Source organism: Pinus tabuliformis, chromosome 9, assembly GCF_031772625.1.
Source record: "Pinus tabuliformis cultivar Carrire ecotype Pingquan chromosome 9, CPIR1, whole genome shotgun sequence".
Classification (NCBI taxonomy): Eukaryota; Viridiplantae; Streptophyta; class Pinopsida; order Pinales; family Pinaceae; genus Pinus; species Pinus tabuliformis.
This window is the reverse complement of record NC_142307.1, coordinates 1,793,521,259-1,793,540,545: the sequence shown is the minus strand read 5'-3', so window position 1 is coordinate 1,793,540,545 and position 19,287 is coordinate 1,793,521,259.

Sequence of the window (19,287 nt, the reverse complement as noted above, 5' to 3'; positions counted from 1 at the left end):
TCACCTACAGATGGCTTCTTGTTCCTTGATATCTGAAACACTAAAAAATTTCGTAAAAAGTTGTCTTAATTTTGCGGTCATACCTAGTCCAGTCCAGATCATTAATGTTTCCTTCTCTTCATTCACGTTCACTGACTTCATGGCCATGTGCTATTCTATCTCATTTTTCATAAAAGAAATAAAGGCATGCAATTGCAGATTTCCCATGTAAGAAAAAATACACACAACCATTTGTGTACTAACATGCTCACAAATTATATTATGGACAAAAAACTCACAAATCAAGCTTTGATCATGGAAATCACAGGCATGAAAAAAATCCAAAACATTTCAGGCAGAATTTCCTAAATAGTGTATTTTCATAGACTGCCTTCAATTGAAATAAGAAAAATCATTCCAATAGGAAAACTGGGTAGGACAGAGAGGGTATTCTACACCCTAACAGATTTAGGGTGAGTTCATGCAACTTGTGTTTAAAATTCATTAAATCCTGAACCTGCTACTGCAACAGTTGAAACTTCTCTTCTTTCGTCTTCATAACTGCCTCTTTTCCCCGTATTTCCCATTTTTCTACCAATTACTTCTGAGCCCATTTCTCCTTGAGCTAGTTTACTACTTCCTTGTATGCTGCAAATGATATCACTCCTTCCCGCAACAAGATTGCCTATTTTTCCACTTCCATAACTCTGATATCAATAAAATTTTCTCCGAAAACCATCTTGATTTAGGTCCCTGTTTTCCTTCACATGCAATATCACTTGGGGGTGTAATAACATCTCGAGGATTGAGCTGCTTTGTTTCGGCTGGTGGTTCTTGTGTAATAGCAATGTCATTAATAGGTTCTTGTTTAGCAGCCTCTTCTTTTCATCCCTGGGTAGCCTCTACCTCTATTGCCGGATCTTGTATAATAACAGTATCATTGGCATGTTCTTGTGTATCATCTCCTAGGTCGCTACCCTTGGGATGCTCTGTTTCAGTTGCTAGTTCTTATGTATTAGCAACGTTGTCAAAGGGTTCCTGTGTAACAACTTCCCATGATTCAGTTTGTGTTTCCATCGAGATGGAACTCACAACACAGAATTTATATCTAGTTTCTGCTAGGTTTATGGTGCATGCCGCACACACAAGACCTCTATCTACCCTCATTTTTTCCATTGCTTCTTCCAGTGTATCCAAGCCTGGGACCCTTGCCTCTACTTTACTTCCCTATAATTTTTGCCTTAATTTTCCATTTTCTTTTTCTAAATTTTTTATTTTAAGTAGCAAAAACTAAGTCTCATCCTTACCTGGCAGGGTCTTCTTTCGGATGGGGTTGCTCTCCTTCTTTCTACTTCACCATGTCCTTGCTCGAATCTGTGTTGGATGAAAGTGAAGGTTCCAGCCATGAACTGATGTTTTCCCTTTTCTTCAGTATCCTGCTACCTATCCGCTTCTTCAATGATTTTTTCATGATCCTACCCTCCAATGATTGGCCTCGTTCTCCAGTCTCCCTTGCTTCCTTTAGGGCATCAGGGATTTTGGTTCACCTCTTGCGGGAGGTCCTTGTCTTTCTACTCATGAATTCTTCCCAGGTTCTGCCTTGTCATTCCAATGCATCTAGTATGATCAATTTAATAAGACCGTGATTGGTGACACAATTTTTTGGGTTTGTAGCAATTTTTACAGCCATATAAATGTGCCTAATTTTTTCTAACAACAAATATGGAAGGTTAACCAACTGCTTGTTCTGCAAATTTTTTAGAAGTGAAAAATGGTAGTTAAACACGATCGTTTCCCTTCCTTCATAGGTAATTCACTTGATAATATATAGGGAAACATCTCCCCAAGGTTGAGGGAGTGACGATTTGTCAATTCCCCTACCCTTCATCTTCAATTGTTCCTCTAGTTGAACGATTTATACCTTAGGAGAGGGGTCATTTTTTTTTCTGTTAAACCATTGTTTCCACAAACCCTATAGTGATTTCACATGGGCAATCACTTCTTCTATCACTTCTAGCTTTAACCCCAGAACTTTCGTTTAGTTTTTATGCAGGTTCCGAGAAAAAAAATTGAACCAGCTCACTTCCTTAAAGACCTCGAATGCCTCAGGGAGATTCTCCAATTCTTTAGTGGAATTGGGCTCTTATCGGATTGCTGCTACTCCCATCTCTATCCCAACACTTTGTATGATTCTCTTGCTCTGATAGTTTTGGAATGAAGGTGCAATGCTTTGTTGAGGTTGATTTTAGGGAAGTGAAAAAGGCAATAAAACGAGGATTTCAAGTTAGGAGGGATCATACTACACAGTATCATTTCATTATTAGTCTGGATCATGGAAATATAGCATTAAATGCGTTTTAATTCTTGTCATGGTCGAAATAAATGGATAATGATGACAAAGTTTTAATAATGATTACCAGCTTTAAATTCAAGATCATGGATTGCGAAATGACTCGTCCTCTCCCCCGAGTTTAATGTGATGTTTGTCCTCGGTTGTCTAAAGAGATACCATATTAATTTCCATGATTATTAAACAGAGGGAAGAAGTGATATACATTTTATGAGATACTTGATGTGATGTGGAAAGAAAGGACTGGTGACAAAGATCAGTGATATAATTACTTCCAGCAATGATGTGCCATTTGTATGAATTTCTCCCATGACATAGCGCTAATGAATACTCTCTCTTTTGGACATTGAGGCTGACAATTTTGCTGATGTGACTTCTTACAGGTTGAAATTTGTTAAACATGTAACAAAAAACCCAATTCCAAGCTATTTCTACAATCATTTCTTATTTACATGATTCTTTAAAATACTTACAAAAAAAGAATTTACAACCATATTCTAATAGAACCTGTAACGACATAAAAATAGAATATGTATGAGTTACATAATGTTGTTACAGAGGAAAAAGAAATTTTCAGCAACTGTCACATAGTGGTTTTCAGAGTAAGAGTTTTATTTATATGTTTTAATTGCTCCCTCTTTTTATATTTATTGTTGGGTGTAACAGTTGTCAACAGAAGTTGGTTTTCGACTGTTACACTTATTAGAGAATCAATAAATTGGAAGCACAGGGGAGTTATACCATGCCTTGATAATCTAAAGGTCAAATCCATGACAATTTTGATGAATGATTCCTTTGAAGAATGTTTGTGATATAGCCGAAGACGGTGCCTATTAGCAAACAATGGTGTCCTGGCACTGCTAATGGTTACTAAATTTATAGTATCATTGTCAAAGATTGTGTCAAATTCATAAGGACCTAGCCACTTGGTGTAGAGCTTATCTTTTGAATCCTTAGATCTTGAATCATATAATACAACCAATCTCCTTTTTAGAATTTCTTCTTTTAATGAATTTATCATGCCACCTAGATCTTTGCTATTAGACAATGTCTGTTTGTTGAAAGGGAGCTAAACATTTCTCATCTAGTTCATTAAAATGATTCAACCATTGTTTATGTGTTGTTGCCAATTCCAAACTTACTTGTAGCATTGCACTTCATGTCTTAATTTCGAATTCTATAGGAAGTAGAGGAATTTTACCATACACTAATTCATATGGTGAGATCACTATAGTATTCCTCCATGTAGTCTGATATTCCCACAATGCTTCTGGAAGTTTATCATCCCAATTAATTTGATGGATAGCTACGATCTTAGTAAGAATTCCCTCAATAAACTTGTTGGTTCTTTCCACTTGGCCATTTTCTTGCAGATGATAAGGCGAAGTTTTTCTATGATATATTTTGTCTTTTTCAACTAGGTTCTGAATCAAATGAGATGTAAATTGGGGTCCTCCATATGTCACTATTTCTCTGGGTACTCCAAAGAGGACAAAAATATCTTCAAACAAGAAGTTTGAAACAACCTACTTTGTAGCTCTTGTTAATGCTTTCAACTCAACGCATTTTGTGACATAGTTTGTGCACACCAGAATGTAGGATTTTGCTGAGATGAGAGGTTAATTGGTCCTACAAAATCTAGGGCCCATTTCTCAAATGGTTCTAAAACTATTTGAGGTTCCAATGACATATCATCTAATTGGAGTAGTTGACCCATTCTCTAACAACTGTCACATCCCTTCATGAATTTCTCAGCATCTTGGAATATTGTGGGGTAGTAGTATGCTATTGAGAGCACCTTGTATCATGTTCTCTTATCTGCGAAGTGTCCTCCAAAAGACTCCTCATGACAAGATCGAAGGATATAAAAAATTTAATCCTTGCTTACACATCGTATGATTTGATGGTCTGGCCTAGTGTGATAGAGATTTCCTTCTATCCATGAGTATCTAGCACACTTTGCTGAACCATCCTTTTCTTTTCCCTGTAGGATAGGTGTTGGGGGATTTTTCCTGCAGCAAGATAATTAGCTATGTCTGCATACCAGGGTGAGTGAAATGAAATAGAAAAAAGATATCCATCTGGAAAATAATCTTAAATAGGCATGGTTTCACTACCAATATTAAGCCTAGAAAGAAAATTAGCCACCACATTCTCTTTCCCAGGTTTATCTAGGATAGTTATATGAAATTCCTCTAACAACAATAACCATTGTGAAATCCTACCATTAGTGACTGGTTTTTTCATCAAAAAATGAATGGAAAAGTGTTCAGTGTGTAAAAACACTTGATATCCTGTCATGTACTGTCGACATTTATTGATGGCATGGACTACTGCAAGGAATTCCTTCTCAGTGACGGTGTAATTAAGTTCAGCTGGAGCCAAGTTTTTTCTTATATAATAAATGGCATATGGTTTATGTCCTCCCGTTGGCCCAAAACATCTCGAAGTGTAGTATCAGATGTGTCTGCAGCTATATGGAATGATAGATTCTAGTTCATACCCCATAAAATAGGCGTTGTTGATACACAGTCTTTTAATTTTGCAAAGTCCTTCTCGCATTTTCCTGTCAATACAAAATCTTCATCTTTCATAAGTAAAGAAAATAAAGGAGATGCAATATTTGAAAAAATTTCTATAAACCTCCTATAGTACCCTGCATGACCCAAGAAACTACGTACCTCTTTCTGTATCTTGGGGATTGGGATTTTCAATATTACCTCTATCTTAACAGGGTCCACTTTAATCATGTCAGTTGAAATAAGATGCCCCAACACGATCCTTTCATTCATCACCATGTCACGTTTATCTGTATTCAAAGGAATATTAGTTTGTTGACATCATTCTAATACTTTTTCCAAATTAACTAATGTTGTTTCGAAGGCGTCCCCATAGGGTGTGAAGTCATCCATGAAAACTTCTAGACGGAAATTCAAGGGATCTAAGGAAATTCTCAATATCGCCCTTTGGAAATTTGTTGGTGTGTTACAGAGTCCAAACAGAAGAACATTGTATGTGAACATTCCCCAAAGACAGGTAAAGGCCATTTTATCTTGGTCCTCTGGGGCAATTTATATTTCGTTATACCCACTAAACCCATCTAAGAAGGAGAAAAAATTCTTTCCAGACAGGGTATCAAGGACTTGGCCTATAAATGGAAAGGGGAAATGGTCCTATTGAGTGGATTTGTTAAGTTCTCTATAATATACACAAACCCTCCACTTTCCATTCTTTTTGGGGACAATGACAAGCGAAGATACCCACTGACTATCAGAAATGGGATAATTGAAGTTAGCATTGAGGGGTTTCTGCAATTCTTATTTTACTACCTCCATCAATGCAAGGTTCATGTGTCATTGCAGTTTTCTCACTGGATTTCAACCATCCTTGAAATATATATAGTGAGTGCATAGCTGGGGATGGATACCCTTCATATCTATATAATCCCATGAAAGCACCTTTTTTTATTTCTGTAACATCAATCTGTTCTGCTCAACAGTCAAGTTTGGATTGACATTAAGATATTTACCTGGTTCTATTTCAATAGCGTTGTTGTTAATACTTGGAGTGGTCTTCATATGTTCAAGGCTCAAATCTTCTACATCATCCACCTCCCCCGAGTCTTCAATGGATGTGACAAAAAGTGAATTACTAACAAAACTACTTATCATATCATCATTCGTTTCATTCTTAAAGTAATGTGCCTTCCCGAGGGTTAGAAGTGGTTGTGAGTGATTTGACTCGGGTTCAAATTAATCCCATAAGGGATTTCCTGAATCTGTATCTAGTTTTCCTGGGGGATAAAGGCTAAGATTCTTGGTGGCGTGGCCATCAGAAATCATCGTAGTCCCAGACCTACATCTTATGAATGCATCTGCAGTGGCTAGCCATGACCTTCCTAGGATTAAAGGATGCCCCCCCAGGTTTCATTTAGTTTTTAAAATAAGGAATTCAAAAGGATATCGCCAAGAATCTATTGTAATCATTACGTCTTCTAACATCCCCTCAGGTTTGACACGGGACGTATCTACTAATTCCAACATTGTAGGTGTGTGTCTTAGTCCATGTAATCCTAAGGTGATGAAGACTTCTTTCATCATTACATTAGTGGCTACCCTTAAATCAATCATTGTATTTGTAGTTGGTTTGCCATCGATGTAAATAGTAACAATAGGATTCCTTGGATCGTTGTATTTGGTTAAAAGGGGTTGATCAATCTACAACTCGCCCAAATTTCCCATCAAATGAATAGTAGCAGGGTCCTTAGGCTTCCTTCCTGGTTTTTTAATGCACATATCCCTTACTATTTTTGCATAAACAAGCACATATCTGATATTTTTTAGTAAATGGATCCGTATGTGTAAGTTTCTCATCTCAATAAAATCTGATGGCAAGTGTGAAGTCATACCAGTTTCTGCTAGCCTTCGAGGATATGGAGGGCCTTTAGTTGTTATATTCAAATAGGCTATTATAGGTGTATTAACCTTACTCAAATTGGTTGTTACAGGTGCAACAATCCTTTCCAAACCAACTATTATAGGTGTGACAATAGCTTCAAAATCTATACAACCCCCCTTGGGTGACTCACATTCTTCTTTGGTTATAACATGGGAGATTTTTATGTTAATCACTTTCCCTAACCGAAGATGGATTTTTTTATACCCGACAAGAGTGACAAAGTAAGTCTGAAAAGTAGTCGAGAGTTCAATGTTATGGGATGTGTTATTGTTTTGGTTAGGGATAAGTTGCAAAGGTAATTCGGGTCATATAGAATATGTAGCAATAGGTGTTTGAAGAGGTGGTGGCTGCAACTACTATTGTACTTGTATTATAGGAGAAACTGGTCTTAGGGAATTTCCTCTCCAATTCTTAGTCCAACGATTGGTTGCGATGTTGGGCATTGGAAAGGTGATGAGGGATACCAATGATTCCAAGGCATAGGATATTGTGCCACAGGAGGAGCAGAGTACTGCCATGGAATTTGCAGAACATTATGTGTATTATTCCATAGATTGAAAGAAGAGAGGCCTTGAGGCATACCTGGGGGTCATGGTTGCCATGGTTTCCTGGATCTAATGATGTAGGAAGACTGAACCTCCTTTCTTGATTCCATAAGCACGACTTTCAATATGGGAAGCTCTGGGTAATGACTCGTGGAATGTTGTAAATCTCAGAGGTTGCACAGGCCGATGTTTCTTACCCTACATTCCTTCTGGGAATTCCTATATTTCCATATAGAGAAGAACATAGCTAAAGTTGCATCAGCCTCACCTCGTGCTTTCTTCACTTTTACCTTCATTATTTCAGTAGACAAGGTACTGAGAAGATCAGTTTTAAGGTTCTCGAATAAGTTTCTGATTTCTGCCCTAGTCACACCACCGTTTGCATATCTTTGTATCTTGGCAGAGGCATCTCATACCATGCTTCTCCCCTTCGATGATCCTCTAGAGCATCTCAAACAAATATTTACTATCTTGGCAAATGCTTCATGAGATATGCCCCCCTTCCCTAGTAGATTTAGGGTATCAAGGTAGTCATCTCTCATTCCCCTTATGAATATGGTCTTCAATATTTCTTGATCTAAGTCATTGTGTTTAGATCTCTACAAATTTTAATCGAATCCCTGCACATAGTCGTCCAAGATTTCTTCCTCCTTTCCTATCATCCTAAATATTTCTTCCCTAAAATCCTTGGTTCTGCAATAATCCTGATAATTAGATAGAAATATCTCTTTCATGTTGCTCCACGTCTAAATGGTAGCAGAGCCTAATCCCATGAACCATCTCAATGTTGCTCCCTTTAGAGTAGCATGGAATAATTTCATCTTCTAGAATCTGAAATATAATCATAGCTCCTACACAGGACATTAAATTCAAACAAGAAGGTTTTAGGGTCTTCTATAGTCTTCCCTTGAAAAGATGGCAGAGATGAGAAAGGAATGTTTTTCATGGGAGCCTCACCTTTTACATCCCCTATTGGAAACACAAAGGTGGTAATTGTGGCATCTATTTTAGTGTTGTTGTCATTGTTGTCCCCCATTGTTGATCCTCCTGATCCTTGCTATGAGGGGTCTTCTTCAGACTATTTTGGTGACTGTCTTGTGGGTGGAGATTTTCTAATTGATAGTTGAGGTTGCTTTAGGGTTGGTTGTTTCACTACGCTGCCCAAATTGGGATATTGATAAGTCAATGAATGCTTTTCCATCTAAGGCTCTTGGTGTTCCCCACCGGTTTCCCCTTCACCCTCAGTCCTAAGGTCTTGATCACTAGCCTTGATTCGGATTTAAACAGAAATGCAACAAATCACAGATATAACAATACATATGGAGATGCAACAGAAATAGTACTTCATTTCATTACTGTAAAATACTGAAATATGCTTACAAACAGAAATGGAAATAAACTAGCTAGGGTGATGGTAGCTTATCTCTAAGAGGAGATGTGGCAGCTACATGCCTCTGAACTATGTTACAATGAGGCTCAAAGACCTATTTATTGTTGAGAAACAATGGAAAACCCTAAACATCGAAAAACCTAACCCTAGAAGATGAAACACCAAACTGTGGGCCCTGTTTCGGTAAATTGGTACATCAACTTCCTGGGGTCGTAATTTTGGCATACGATCTCCATTTGATGTGTATAGTATCTTGTTAGAAAGATATATGTGAGAAATACAACTCTAGGAAGAGCAACATCGGTCCATGGATACATGTTGCTCCCAGTTTTGCCAAAAAATGTCGTTTAGGGCCTCAAAATGGCTCCAGGAGTGCAGGACTCGAAAAACTGCTAAAAATAGTAAACTGTGCTACAATTAAGGAAACTGAAAAGCTGAAAGAAACAATGGTGGGGGTTCAAGTGGACTTTGTGGGTGGCCACCAATATCCACCGGGATCATTCCTCCCCCCTTAGGAACCAATGGTCCGCATTGAGTTGAGTTCCTCCATGAGATGAGGAAAATTCTGTTGAGCTTGGTCCCTGGAAGCCACATGCCCTCGTGAAGGAGTTGGACTACTTTGACAATTCGATACAATTGGATATCCTGCTGGCGAGTGTGCTTGATCTGTGTGTCCATGATCCAATCAGTTGTAGCTTGTTCCATGCAATCTGGATTTAACTCTGTCGGTGTGAGCTATTCCGCAATGTTGGATGTGACTAGTAATGGTGGAAAGTATGGTTGAAGGCAGTCCACATTGAACACTGAGTACAGGCCAAGGAATGGGGGAATCGTGAGCTCAAATGCATTGTCTCCCATAGCCTTGGTAATGGTGTAAGGACCTGTTGTGCTCTACAAAAACCCCCCATTTCATATCATTTTTATTCATAAAACTATCATATGAAATGGGTCCCCTTTAGTTTTGATTGGTATCAACTTTGTATTATTCAAATAGGTTCGAAAACAAAATGAAAACATTACAAAAAACCTTTTTGACAAACCAATTTTGGTCTTATAATATAAGTAATCAATCTTTTATCATTGTGATAAAGCGATCGCAAGATCGCATATCGCAATGGCAAAGGAAGCATAACTTAAAAACCCATTGGTTTTCTCCGACGCGATAACATGCAATAGCCTATCGGACATCGGTAATCATAAGTTCCCATAATTAAAGTGCATTTCGATCCGATGCGATGCGATATCGCTATCGGTGATCGGGAATATACCATGCATGCTTTTAAAGTGCCTTTCGATCCAATGCGATGCGATAAACTCCCGTTCGCTCTGATGCGATGCGATATCACTATCAGCGATCGACGATATACCATGCATGCTTTTAAAGTGCCCATACTCCCAATGCGATGCGATGCGATATCGCTATCAGTGATCGGGGATTTCAAAAGGTGTCAATATAATGATTTAAGTTTTTCCCCGATGCCCAATTGCGATAAAGCCAAAAGCGCAAACTTCAAAAAGTCGTTAAAGCAGAGGGATATTACGATTAATTTGTATTAAAGGCCTTATCTTTCAAACAATGATTTACCTACGCTCAACCGCCAAAACATCCAATGCACGCTTAAACAAATCATTCGGTCGATTAATGATATGATGGGCATTTAAAGGATTGACAGGTTTTAACAGCCATTTAATGAAATAGTAAGTCTAAAAATCTTCTCATAGATTGTATCTGCGGCCACTTTTAAGTTAATCCCTCATCATGCATTGATCAATATATCTCATTCGTATTTGGTTTTCACTACCAAGTCTCTGTGTTACGCTTATTTCCACTACTGTGCAGAATTCTTCCGAAGCAATAGATTCAAGCAGAATGGGGAAGAAGTCTAAGAAAACCACAGTCGCTTCCACTGCACCAGCCACAGGACAAGCCATCGCTGATCCAACAAATAAAAAGAATGGATTAATATCTGATACTACATGTTTAGGACTTGCCATGACCACTTGGCAAAGTACTTATAATTTGATCGAAGCCGAAGAATCAGAGGTGACAGCAGTACAAGCTACAGCGGGTTCTAGTAGAAAATCTGATGGTACTTTGAAAGACTTGGCCGACTCTTTCCTTCATCGGATAGCGGCTCGGGAACAAATTCTCCCATATACGGATGTAGTAAAGTGGGCAATTGAGGAAATCCCAATCACAGACAGAACTTTTTGCACCAGAGATGGGAGAATCTTCGGTTCATTCAAGGCTGATGATTTGAGGCAAATGTATCATTTTCCTGAGCTAGAGAAGAAGTATAACAAGGCATTTCTGGAGAAATTCTGAAGTGAGAACGAAACTGAATCCGAACCCATTCAGGATTGGAGGCAAAATCTGGTGAAACACAAGCATGAAACTTCCGGTAAGTATTATGTTGATTCCCTATGTTCTCCTTACTGTTATGCTGGGATAATGATGTGTAGATTGTGGGGGTTGCACGATTCCGCTAATTTCACTATATAAATGGTTCCCTTGATGGAAGCTGCGTGTAATAGTGAGATAATGGATTGGGCAACTATACTGTCAGATAATCTAGCAACAGCAGTTCTCGATTTTAGAACTAAAACCCGTGTCACCGAAAGGCTTATTCCCCCATTCTACTACAGTGCTTATATACTAGATACCCTGTGTTTTAATTCTGAGTTTCCTGTACTCGGCTGGAGGTGGACTCCACAAGACCCCACGCCTATTCACATATACCATCAGAAATTGTGGAAGACTTCCTATAAGCACCATTTGTACCAAGTCTGCAATGGTTTCATGTTACCCATTCATTATTCTATTTTTAATAAACCTGCTCCCAAGATTTCTTACCAAGCAGGGATTGATTTAACATCAATAGGAAGATGGTTCGGAGAGGAAAGATTTACTTATATAAGAATTTTTGGCAGCCAAGCCAAACGTCATGTTCTTCCTTTGTACATACCTGATAAACTGCTGGCGAGGGAGATAGCTTATCAGATGACATCTGAAGGAGTTACACAAACTCTAAAGAAAAATAAGAAGCAGGTCTGGCCCTCCTTTCCTCTGAGATGTGGTGTCTACACTTTGCATGATTTTAAACATGCATAAAAAGAAGCTACGAAGATGAAATCATTAACTCTAGCGACTCTCCCTAACAGGCGATTTGATCCCAACAAAGTCGCCTATAATGCACTAGAACATGCCAAATTAACAAATTTTGATCATATAGAAGATAAATTTGATGACCTGTTCTCCTCGGCTGAATCAATATATGAAGTTAGATCACTGGCCATAATGAAATACAAAGATGAAGGGTTAGTTGAATTCAACAGACTTAGAGAACAGAGGTTGCAAACTGTGCCTCTAGATCTGTTAGCAACAACCCCAGCAACAAGACCAAGCGAGCCTGAACAGCAACATTCAAAGGAAGCATCGGTTACAACAGAAAAATAGGAGAAAGTGCAAGAGGAAATCCAGACTAAAGAGCAAAAATAGAGCAACATAGAGGTGAATGTGGATACTCAATTGATCCCAAATTGCTCCAAGAATGGCATCAATCTGATTTAATTATCAGTAGTCTTGAATGTTCAAAGGACACCGAAACTTCGAAAGAAGCAGATACACAGGAAACCACTTCACAACAGGTTCCAAGTGGAACCAGCGGCCTACCCAGTTCAAAGGAAGTAGAAATAATCCCAAAGGACCCTTCCGATCAAATTATTTTACAGATAGAAGAAATTCCTCCCTTGGATGTCTTCTATAGCCCAAAGCACAAAGCTGTGGTAAAACGACAGAGGAAGAGAAGAAGGACTGAACAACCTTCCCTTTTCCCAGAACAGACGGTCACGAGCAATGTGGTTTGGAAGGAGGAAGTCGACCCCTCTGATGACATAACAAAACTATCACAATATGCTGGAGCCTATTCGGTAACAACAATAGACAAGGCATCAGAGGTGAGTCTTTTATTAAAAATGAAAGACCAGGAAATATTTTTATCGCAAGCACAGCTAACAAAAGCATAGCAGAAAGTGGAACAGGAAGAACAACAATTGTTAACACAACAGAAAATAAATAATCAATTAACTCAACAATTGCGAGAAGAGAAACAGAGGATTGATCACAGCGCAGTCCAGAAGCAGAAAGAGTTGTCTGAGGCCTTGGCACAACTGAGGGCAGCAAATGAACAAACGCTGAAGACAAAAGATGAGCAGATTGTTCAACTATCAGCGCAACTTGAGAAGACAAAGGGCATTCCACAGATAGCCGAATTCAAATTAGAAGCATTATAGATAAATAAGGCATTAATAACACAGATCAAGCTTCTATGTCAAAAAATTGCCCAGGCGAAACCACTATGCGAATTGACGGCATCAATAAGTAAACAAACAGAAAAGGCTAGAACAGAATTGGATCAAGCTAAAGAAACAGTAACTGAATTTCTTGACTGGCAAGATACCGATCAGGGACAAGTGGTAAATTTACCAAGGATTTTAGAGTCACATAAAGAAATATAGTTTACAGAATGGCAGTCCCAGTTAATGAAAGCAGAGAGGGAAATTTCAAGATGCAAATCAACCACAAGTAATTTGGTTGAATTGGTTAATAATACTCTCTACTTGTCAAATATGATTTCCCAATGCACTCCAGGTAAATTGACAGCGGTGAAAACATTGGAGCAGTCATGTTATCCAGATCTAGAGGAAAAGGGGAGATTAATTGCTGGAATTAACAGTTTAACATGGAACACCTATTGGTTCTTCTTGGTAAAACCACACAGTCAAAGAGCCGCCCTCAAATGCCTTACAGATGCAATCAGGTATATTATCCCCGATATTCAGGATGCCACCTATGCCACCCAGCTTAATTCTCGCCTCAACAGACTGCCCGAAGTGGAGCCAATGCTTGCGATAAGTTAGCTCAAGTTTAAAGGCAAACAACCTACTTGATGATTCATGCCGCCGACTGCTAGGTTGCTGAGAAGAATATATTCAAGATCATTTGATATCAATTAAGTAGGATTTTAGTTTCATAGATAGTTAGTTTAATTTAGTATTTATAGACCCTTTGATTGTTTTGGAAAGGGTCGTAAAAGTTTGTACTTTACTTAAAACCTAAAGTTGCACTACTGTACTTCAGGCATATTCTTTTATAAAACTGGACCAATCATTCTGGTTTTGGCAAAGAAGCTTTTATGCAAATGTGCACTATTGTCTTTGTTTGAAAGCATTTCTGTGTTAGAGGAAGAACTTTGAATAGCGATTGATATTGGAGAGTGACTTGCAGCTCATATGGTACTATTATCTATGTCTGAATCCATTCTTTTTATATGAATTGTTATTTGATCGCCTTTGCTATTATCGAATATATGTATGTGTTTTAACAACATTTCTTTATTCCCTCCACTATTGGATTTTTATGGTAATGCTCTTCTTCCAATCATATATGTATTGATGATATAAATGATGAGTGTAGCAATACTACATTAATCACCTTGTTTAAATATTTAAGCAAAGTAATCCTTGAATGAGTAAATGTCCATGTTTATCAGATGGAGTCATCTACATGCCTGCTAATAAACATAGATCATTAAGCACTACACTTCAAAGTACAATAGTTCCCGGGATTAGTAGTAGTTCTTTTTATTTCGTCGATAAATTAAGTTATTCGCCTATCATTAGATTAGTCAATAAATCATTCATTCATCCCGTTTATTCATTGTTGGGAAACTGGTCCCATTATCCCCAGTCGGAGCCACCATTCCAAACGGAAAAGGAGTTGTTACACTAAAAAATGTCACCATGACTATTTGCAGTTAGTATGGCTCCATCCACTATCATACTATCCTCCTTGGAAAGTCTCATGCCTCTGCTCTTCATGTCAAACTTCAAGAAAGAGAGAAAAGTCATTTAAAGTCAATTATCTCTGGTACGCAGTTTCTCTTAGCCTTACCTGCGTGTACGCAACCCAAGTTCACAATACCTCCGTATTTGTACGCTCTGTATGTAAAGGGGTGGGTGCGTACTCCTGTAAAGGTCAAAAGGCACAAGTTTCACTCCAAAAAAGTTACTTGTGGTCATTTCTAGAGTCTTCTAGAAGCTTGTTTGACGTGTATGAAGCGCCTCCAGATGGTTCATGTATCCCTACCAAAGAGGAACTTATCCCATCAAGAGGGGAGCTATCCCATCCAAAGAGGGGCTTATCCCATTGATGGTGGACCTGAATAACTTCCTCTAGAACACTATAAATACAGGCATTGGGCCAAAGGGAGGGGAGGTTGAAAGCTGAACATTCCTAAGGGTAGATGTTGCTGGAATTAGGACTTCCTTGTAGAAACTTGTGAGGAGAGATTACCATCTTTGCTTGTTTCCATTGGGAGGTGGGTGAGCTGATCAGAGTAAGGGAGAACTCTTGTGGACCCTGGGAGGAGCTTGCACAACACCAAGGCTCAGGTTGTAACGGTTCCTTTTGTTACCTTTTAATACAAACTAGTCCATTCTTCTCAACAATTTGTTATTTATGAGTTGTTTCATATACTCCTTGGTCTATATGTTAAATATGTTTTATTTTATGTGATATTCAGGTGCTATTTAATCGTTTGATTGTTAGTGAATGCAGGTTTCAAAGGGAAGGAGGAGCTCATCCGGATCAACGAAGCTGGACTCCTACAACAACGTTGGATTACATGTAGGATCTAAACACTTGATTTCTCATATTGTAAAAGCATATTTAGGGAAGGATTGCTCTTATTTGTATTGTTTGTCATTAGAAAGTCTTAGGCTTCTAGGAAGGTCGGTTGTGTCCGCACTAATGACTCTTTCCGCATGACAAAATGGCGACCGCACTGGGGATCCATGAATATGTTTGAGTTCTTTTTGATTTGATATTTTGGTCTGAGAAAAATCGCTTGTTTTCTGATTTTTGGCTGTCTAGCTGTGTATTTGGGTGGGTTAGCTTAGAGTCAATTTAGATTTTTATTTTTCTTAGCTTTGCCAGCAGTACGCAGTCTCTGAGTTTGACAGAGTGCGTACTTGTACGCACTGCGTGTTTGTGCACAGGGCATCCCCGCGCCTGTGTCAACAGATCACCTGCGTACCCCTGTCAAATTTGAGAAAATTTCATTTTTCATCTTTTTTCTCTTTAGATTTTGTTTTTACTTTGGTTTTACTACCCAGATCCATTAGTTTACTGTCAGAGATCTTCACCTGAACTTGTGCCATTAGTGTCGAGGGTTTTGGTGGAATTCATAGGGATTTTTCCTTAGGGTTTGATTTTTAACAGGTCCTGTAGTGACTTTGGTGTTAGAGGTTGTCAAACATTGGATCTCCTTGGTTTTGGTCAGTCCTCTTAGGAGTCGGGCCTGTCTTAGAAGTCACTCTTGTGAGAGACCTACCTTTGTGTCTTCTCTTTGCGAATCTCGAAAAGTTTGTTTGTTAAAACCTTGAATTTCATTCTTGAGAAAAAGGAACAAAAAGATTTCGATTTTGTTTTTTGGTTAGTTTATGATTCTGCATGAACTGATCCTTAGTTTCATTTTGACTGAGTAAAACATCCGGGAATTATTCTTGTAGGCTTTTGTCCTCATTATTTTTTGCTTTTAGGTAAATTTACTTTTGATTTTCTTTTGAGTGAATTTGATTTGATTGTCTTAGATTTGTTAAATTTCATTTGATAAATAGTTTTTACATGCTTTATTAATATAGAAAAAACACAAATTCTTTTGGAAAATGTTTGCTTTGGTAGCATTTGTAGACTTTTGGGAGAAAAAGGAAATTTCGTAGAGTAATTAGTGGTCATGAGATGTATGTTTTGAAAAGATAAAGAGAATTGTTTCTTTGATTGTCTTTACTAAGAAAGTTGTTTTCTATAAAATTTGCATTTTCCAACTCTCTTAGTTAGGAGATTCATTGAAAAAGGAAAGTAGTGTAAATCATCTTAGGTGCATCTTTGTAGTGGTTGCGAGAGGAGTCTACACACCACCAGTTTCATCTCCACTACCTTTTGTCTTTAAGAAAAACCATAAAATTAATGCTTAAGGTAAAATCAACTTAGTAACTTTTATTTACTAGGGCTCTGAAACACCAATTTAGATCAGGCTAGTGTCTTGGAGTAGGGGAGTAATTAACTCTCCAAGACAAAAAAACCAAACAAGTAGCTTATCTTGTGATAGAATAAATCGAATTGTTTCATTTGTACTCTGGGAAAGATCCTCTTAAAGGAGAAGCACGAGCTCGTATCCGAACCAGTGAGGGGATCAATCCTCCCTCGTTGGGAACCACGCCAGACACGCACGTATTACAAATGGTAAACCTCGGATTAACCATTGTCGAGGAGCCAGGGGTCACTTGTCGGTAAACCTTGGATTATTGTCAAGGAGCCGGCAAGGGGATTGAGCTTGATACTCTGCCCTTGCGTGCTGTCAGAGTGTAGACTGTTCCCCCAGGTGCATTTGTTGCTGTTCGTAACCTTAGTGACCATTATCTTTAGGATTCTACCGAGGTGACGGTGGAGGAAAGATCGCACTGTACCTGGAGCAGACGTCGGCTAGACTCACTTGGAATTTCCGGGGGGTTCACTTCACTCGAGACGGTTAAAGTGGAGGAACTTGTGCCGGTCTATTCATTAAGCAGGTTGCCGAGGTAACTGTTCCACCCACCACTTCTGTACTGAATCCGGCGATGTTGGGTTTCATCTCCAACTAGCATTTTCGGTCTGGAAGGTTACTGTTTGTACTTGGTTTGACGCCCTAGATACTTTCGGCGTATGATTCAAATTTGTTTGGTTCTTTAGAGACTTTAGGTGGTTTTCTTTGAGATTTTACTTTGTTTGTGTGTGCAGTAGTTAAAAGTTTTTAACTGTGGCGGAATTACCGAGACAGTCCCGTCGACTTCGGGGCAAGTCTCTTGAGGTTGTTTCTGTGGCCGAATTGTTGAGGAAATCCCGTAGACTTTGGGGTGAACCTCCTCAAGAAGTCCCGAGTCATTACGAAGGTTTAAAGGTCATTGTAACTCCTCCTAGTGGTAGTAGAGTAGGTTCACCTGAAGAAGGAGAGTCTTCGTTGGTAGTCCATCAAGATTACCAAAGTTTAGAGACAGGTTATAATCCTGAAGCAGTTGCAGTTTCCGAGCTTATTGGTAGTTTTTCATCTACTAGTGGTATAGGCGAAGAACCTGAAGTATCTCAACCTGTTACTCCAAATTCTAGTGTACCAGATTCACCTAGGGTAGAAAGAGTCATCACCAAAAATCTTCCTACTGGTTTGATAGCTATTGAAGAACTTGCTCCAGAGGAAGAATTAGGCGTATCTATCCTTAAAGATCAACCTACTATTGATCTAAGGGAGCGTGAATCTATCCTTTACAGTCCTCATAGAAGTACTACTTGGTACCTTTCATTAACCAATTATTTAGACAACTCAGGGGTAGGTTTTTCTCACCTCGTACTCCTTTTCCACCTGGAGGTATTTATACTCCTGTAAATATGTCTGGTCAGTCGTCCGTGTTCACTCAATCTCCTGAATCTTTCTTACACGACGGTCCTTTTGTTCCCACCGGGTATCAGTCACTTTCTGGTACCTTTGTGGGGGCATCTTCTCAACCCATTGATCATGGGTTATTAGCTGGAAACAATGGTAATAAACCGTTGGGTGTAGGGGACATTTACATGATGTCAGGTTCAGTTCCCGTTTCTCAACCTCAAGGTGGCCAATTACCGCTTGGGGGGCAGCCTCAGTTAACGCCTGGGGGGCAACCTCAAGGTACGCAAATCGTGTCTGGGGGGCAACCTCAAGGCCAGTATGTACCCATAGTACAATACATGACTCAAGGTCAACCCCAGCCTCAATATGTACCTCAGGGTCAACCTCAGTATCAATATTTACCTCAAGGGTATCAACCTCAAGGGTATCAACCTCAAGGGTATGAACCTCAAGGTCAAGGTCAACCCCAGTATCAGTATTTACCCTAAGGTTATCAACCTCAAGGGCAATACTCGAGTCAAGGTTATCAACCACCTCAAGGTCAGTCATATGTTCAAGGTATGAGAACTGTGCCTTACAGTTATCAATCTTATCCTCAATCCGGTTATGGATCTGAGTATTCTCAACCTGTTACGGGTCAATACCCCGGAATGATAGTATGGGATCCATCACAAGGTCAACATGTGTTGCAGCCAAGTATACAGTTGTTACCTCAAACTGGACAACCCGTAGTTTTTGGTTCACCCCAGCAACCGCAACCTGTCCAGTCAAATATTCAAACTTCTGTAACTTTGGTAGTTACTCAGCCGCCAATTACACCTAGTACTCCATCTCAAATGGCTGCTGCAACTACCACAACATCTACCGCACTTACTTCTGGAATATCGACAGCTCCGGTTTCTACTGTCTCTGCAACCACTCCTCAGACATCTTTACCATTGTCCGGATCTACGATTCAAACCACGGTCCAGATGCCTGTAGGGCAGCCTGGTTTAAGTACTGTTGTAACAAGTCAACCTCAATTTACCTATCAACAGTACCAAGGACAGTACCAATTCGGTCCTGCTGTCCAACAACCAGTTTACC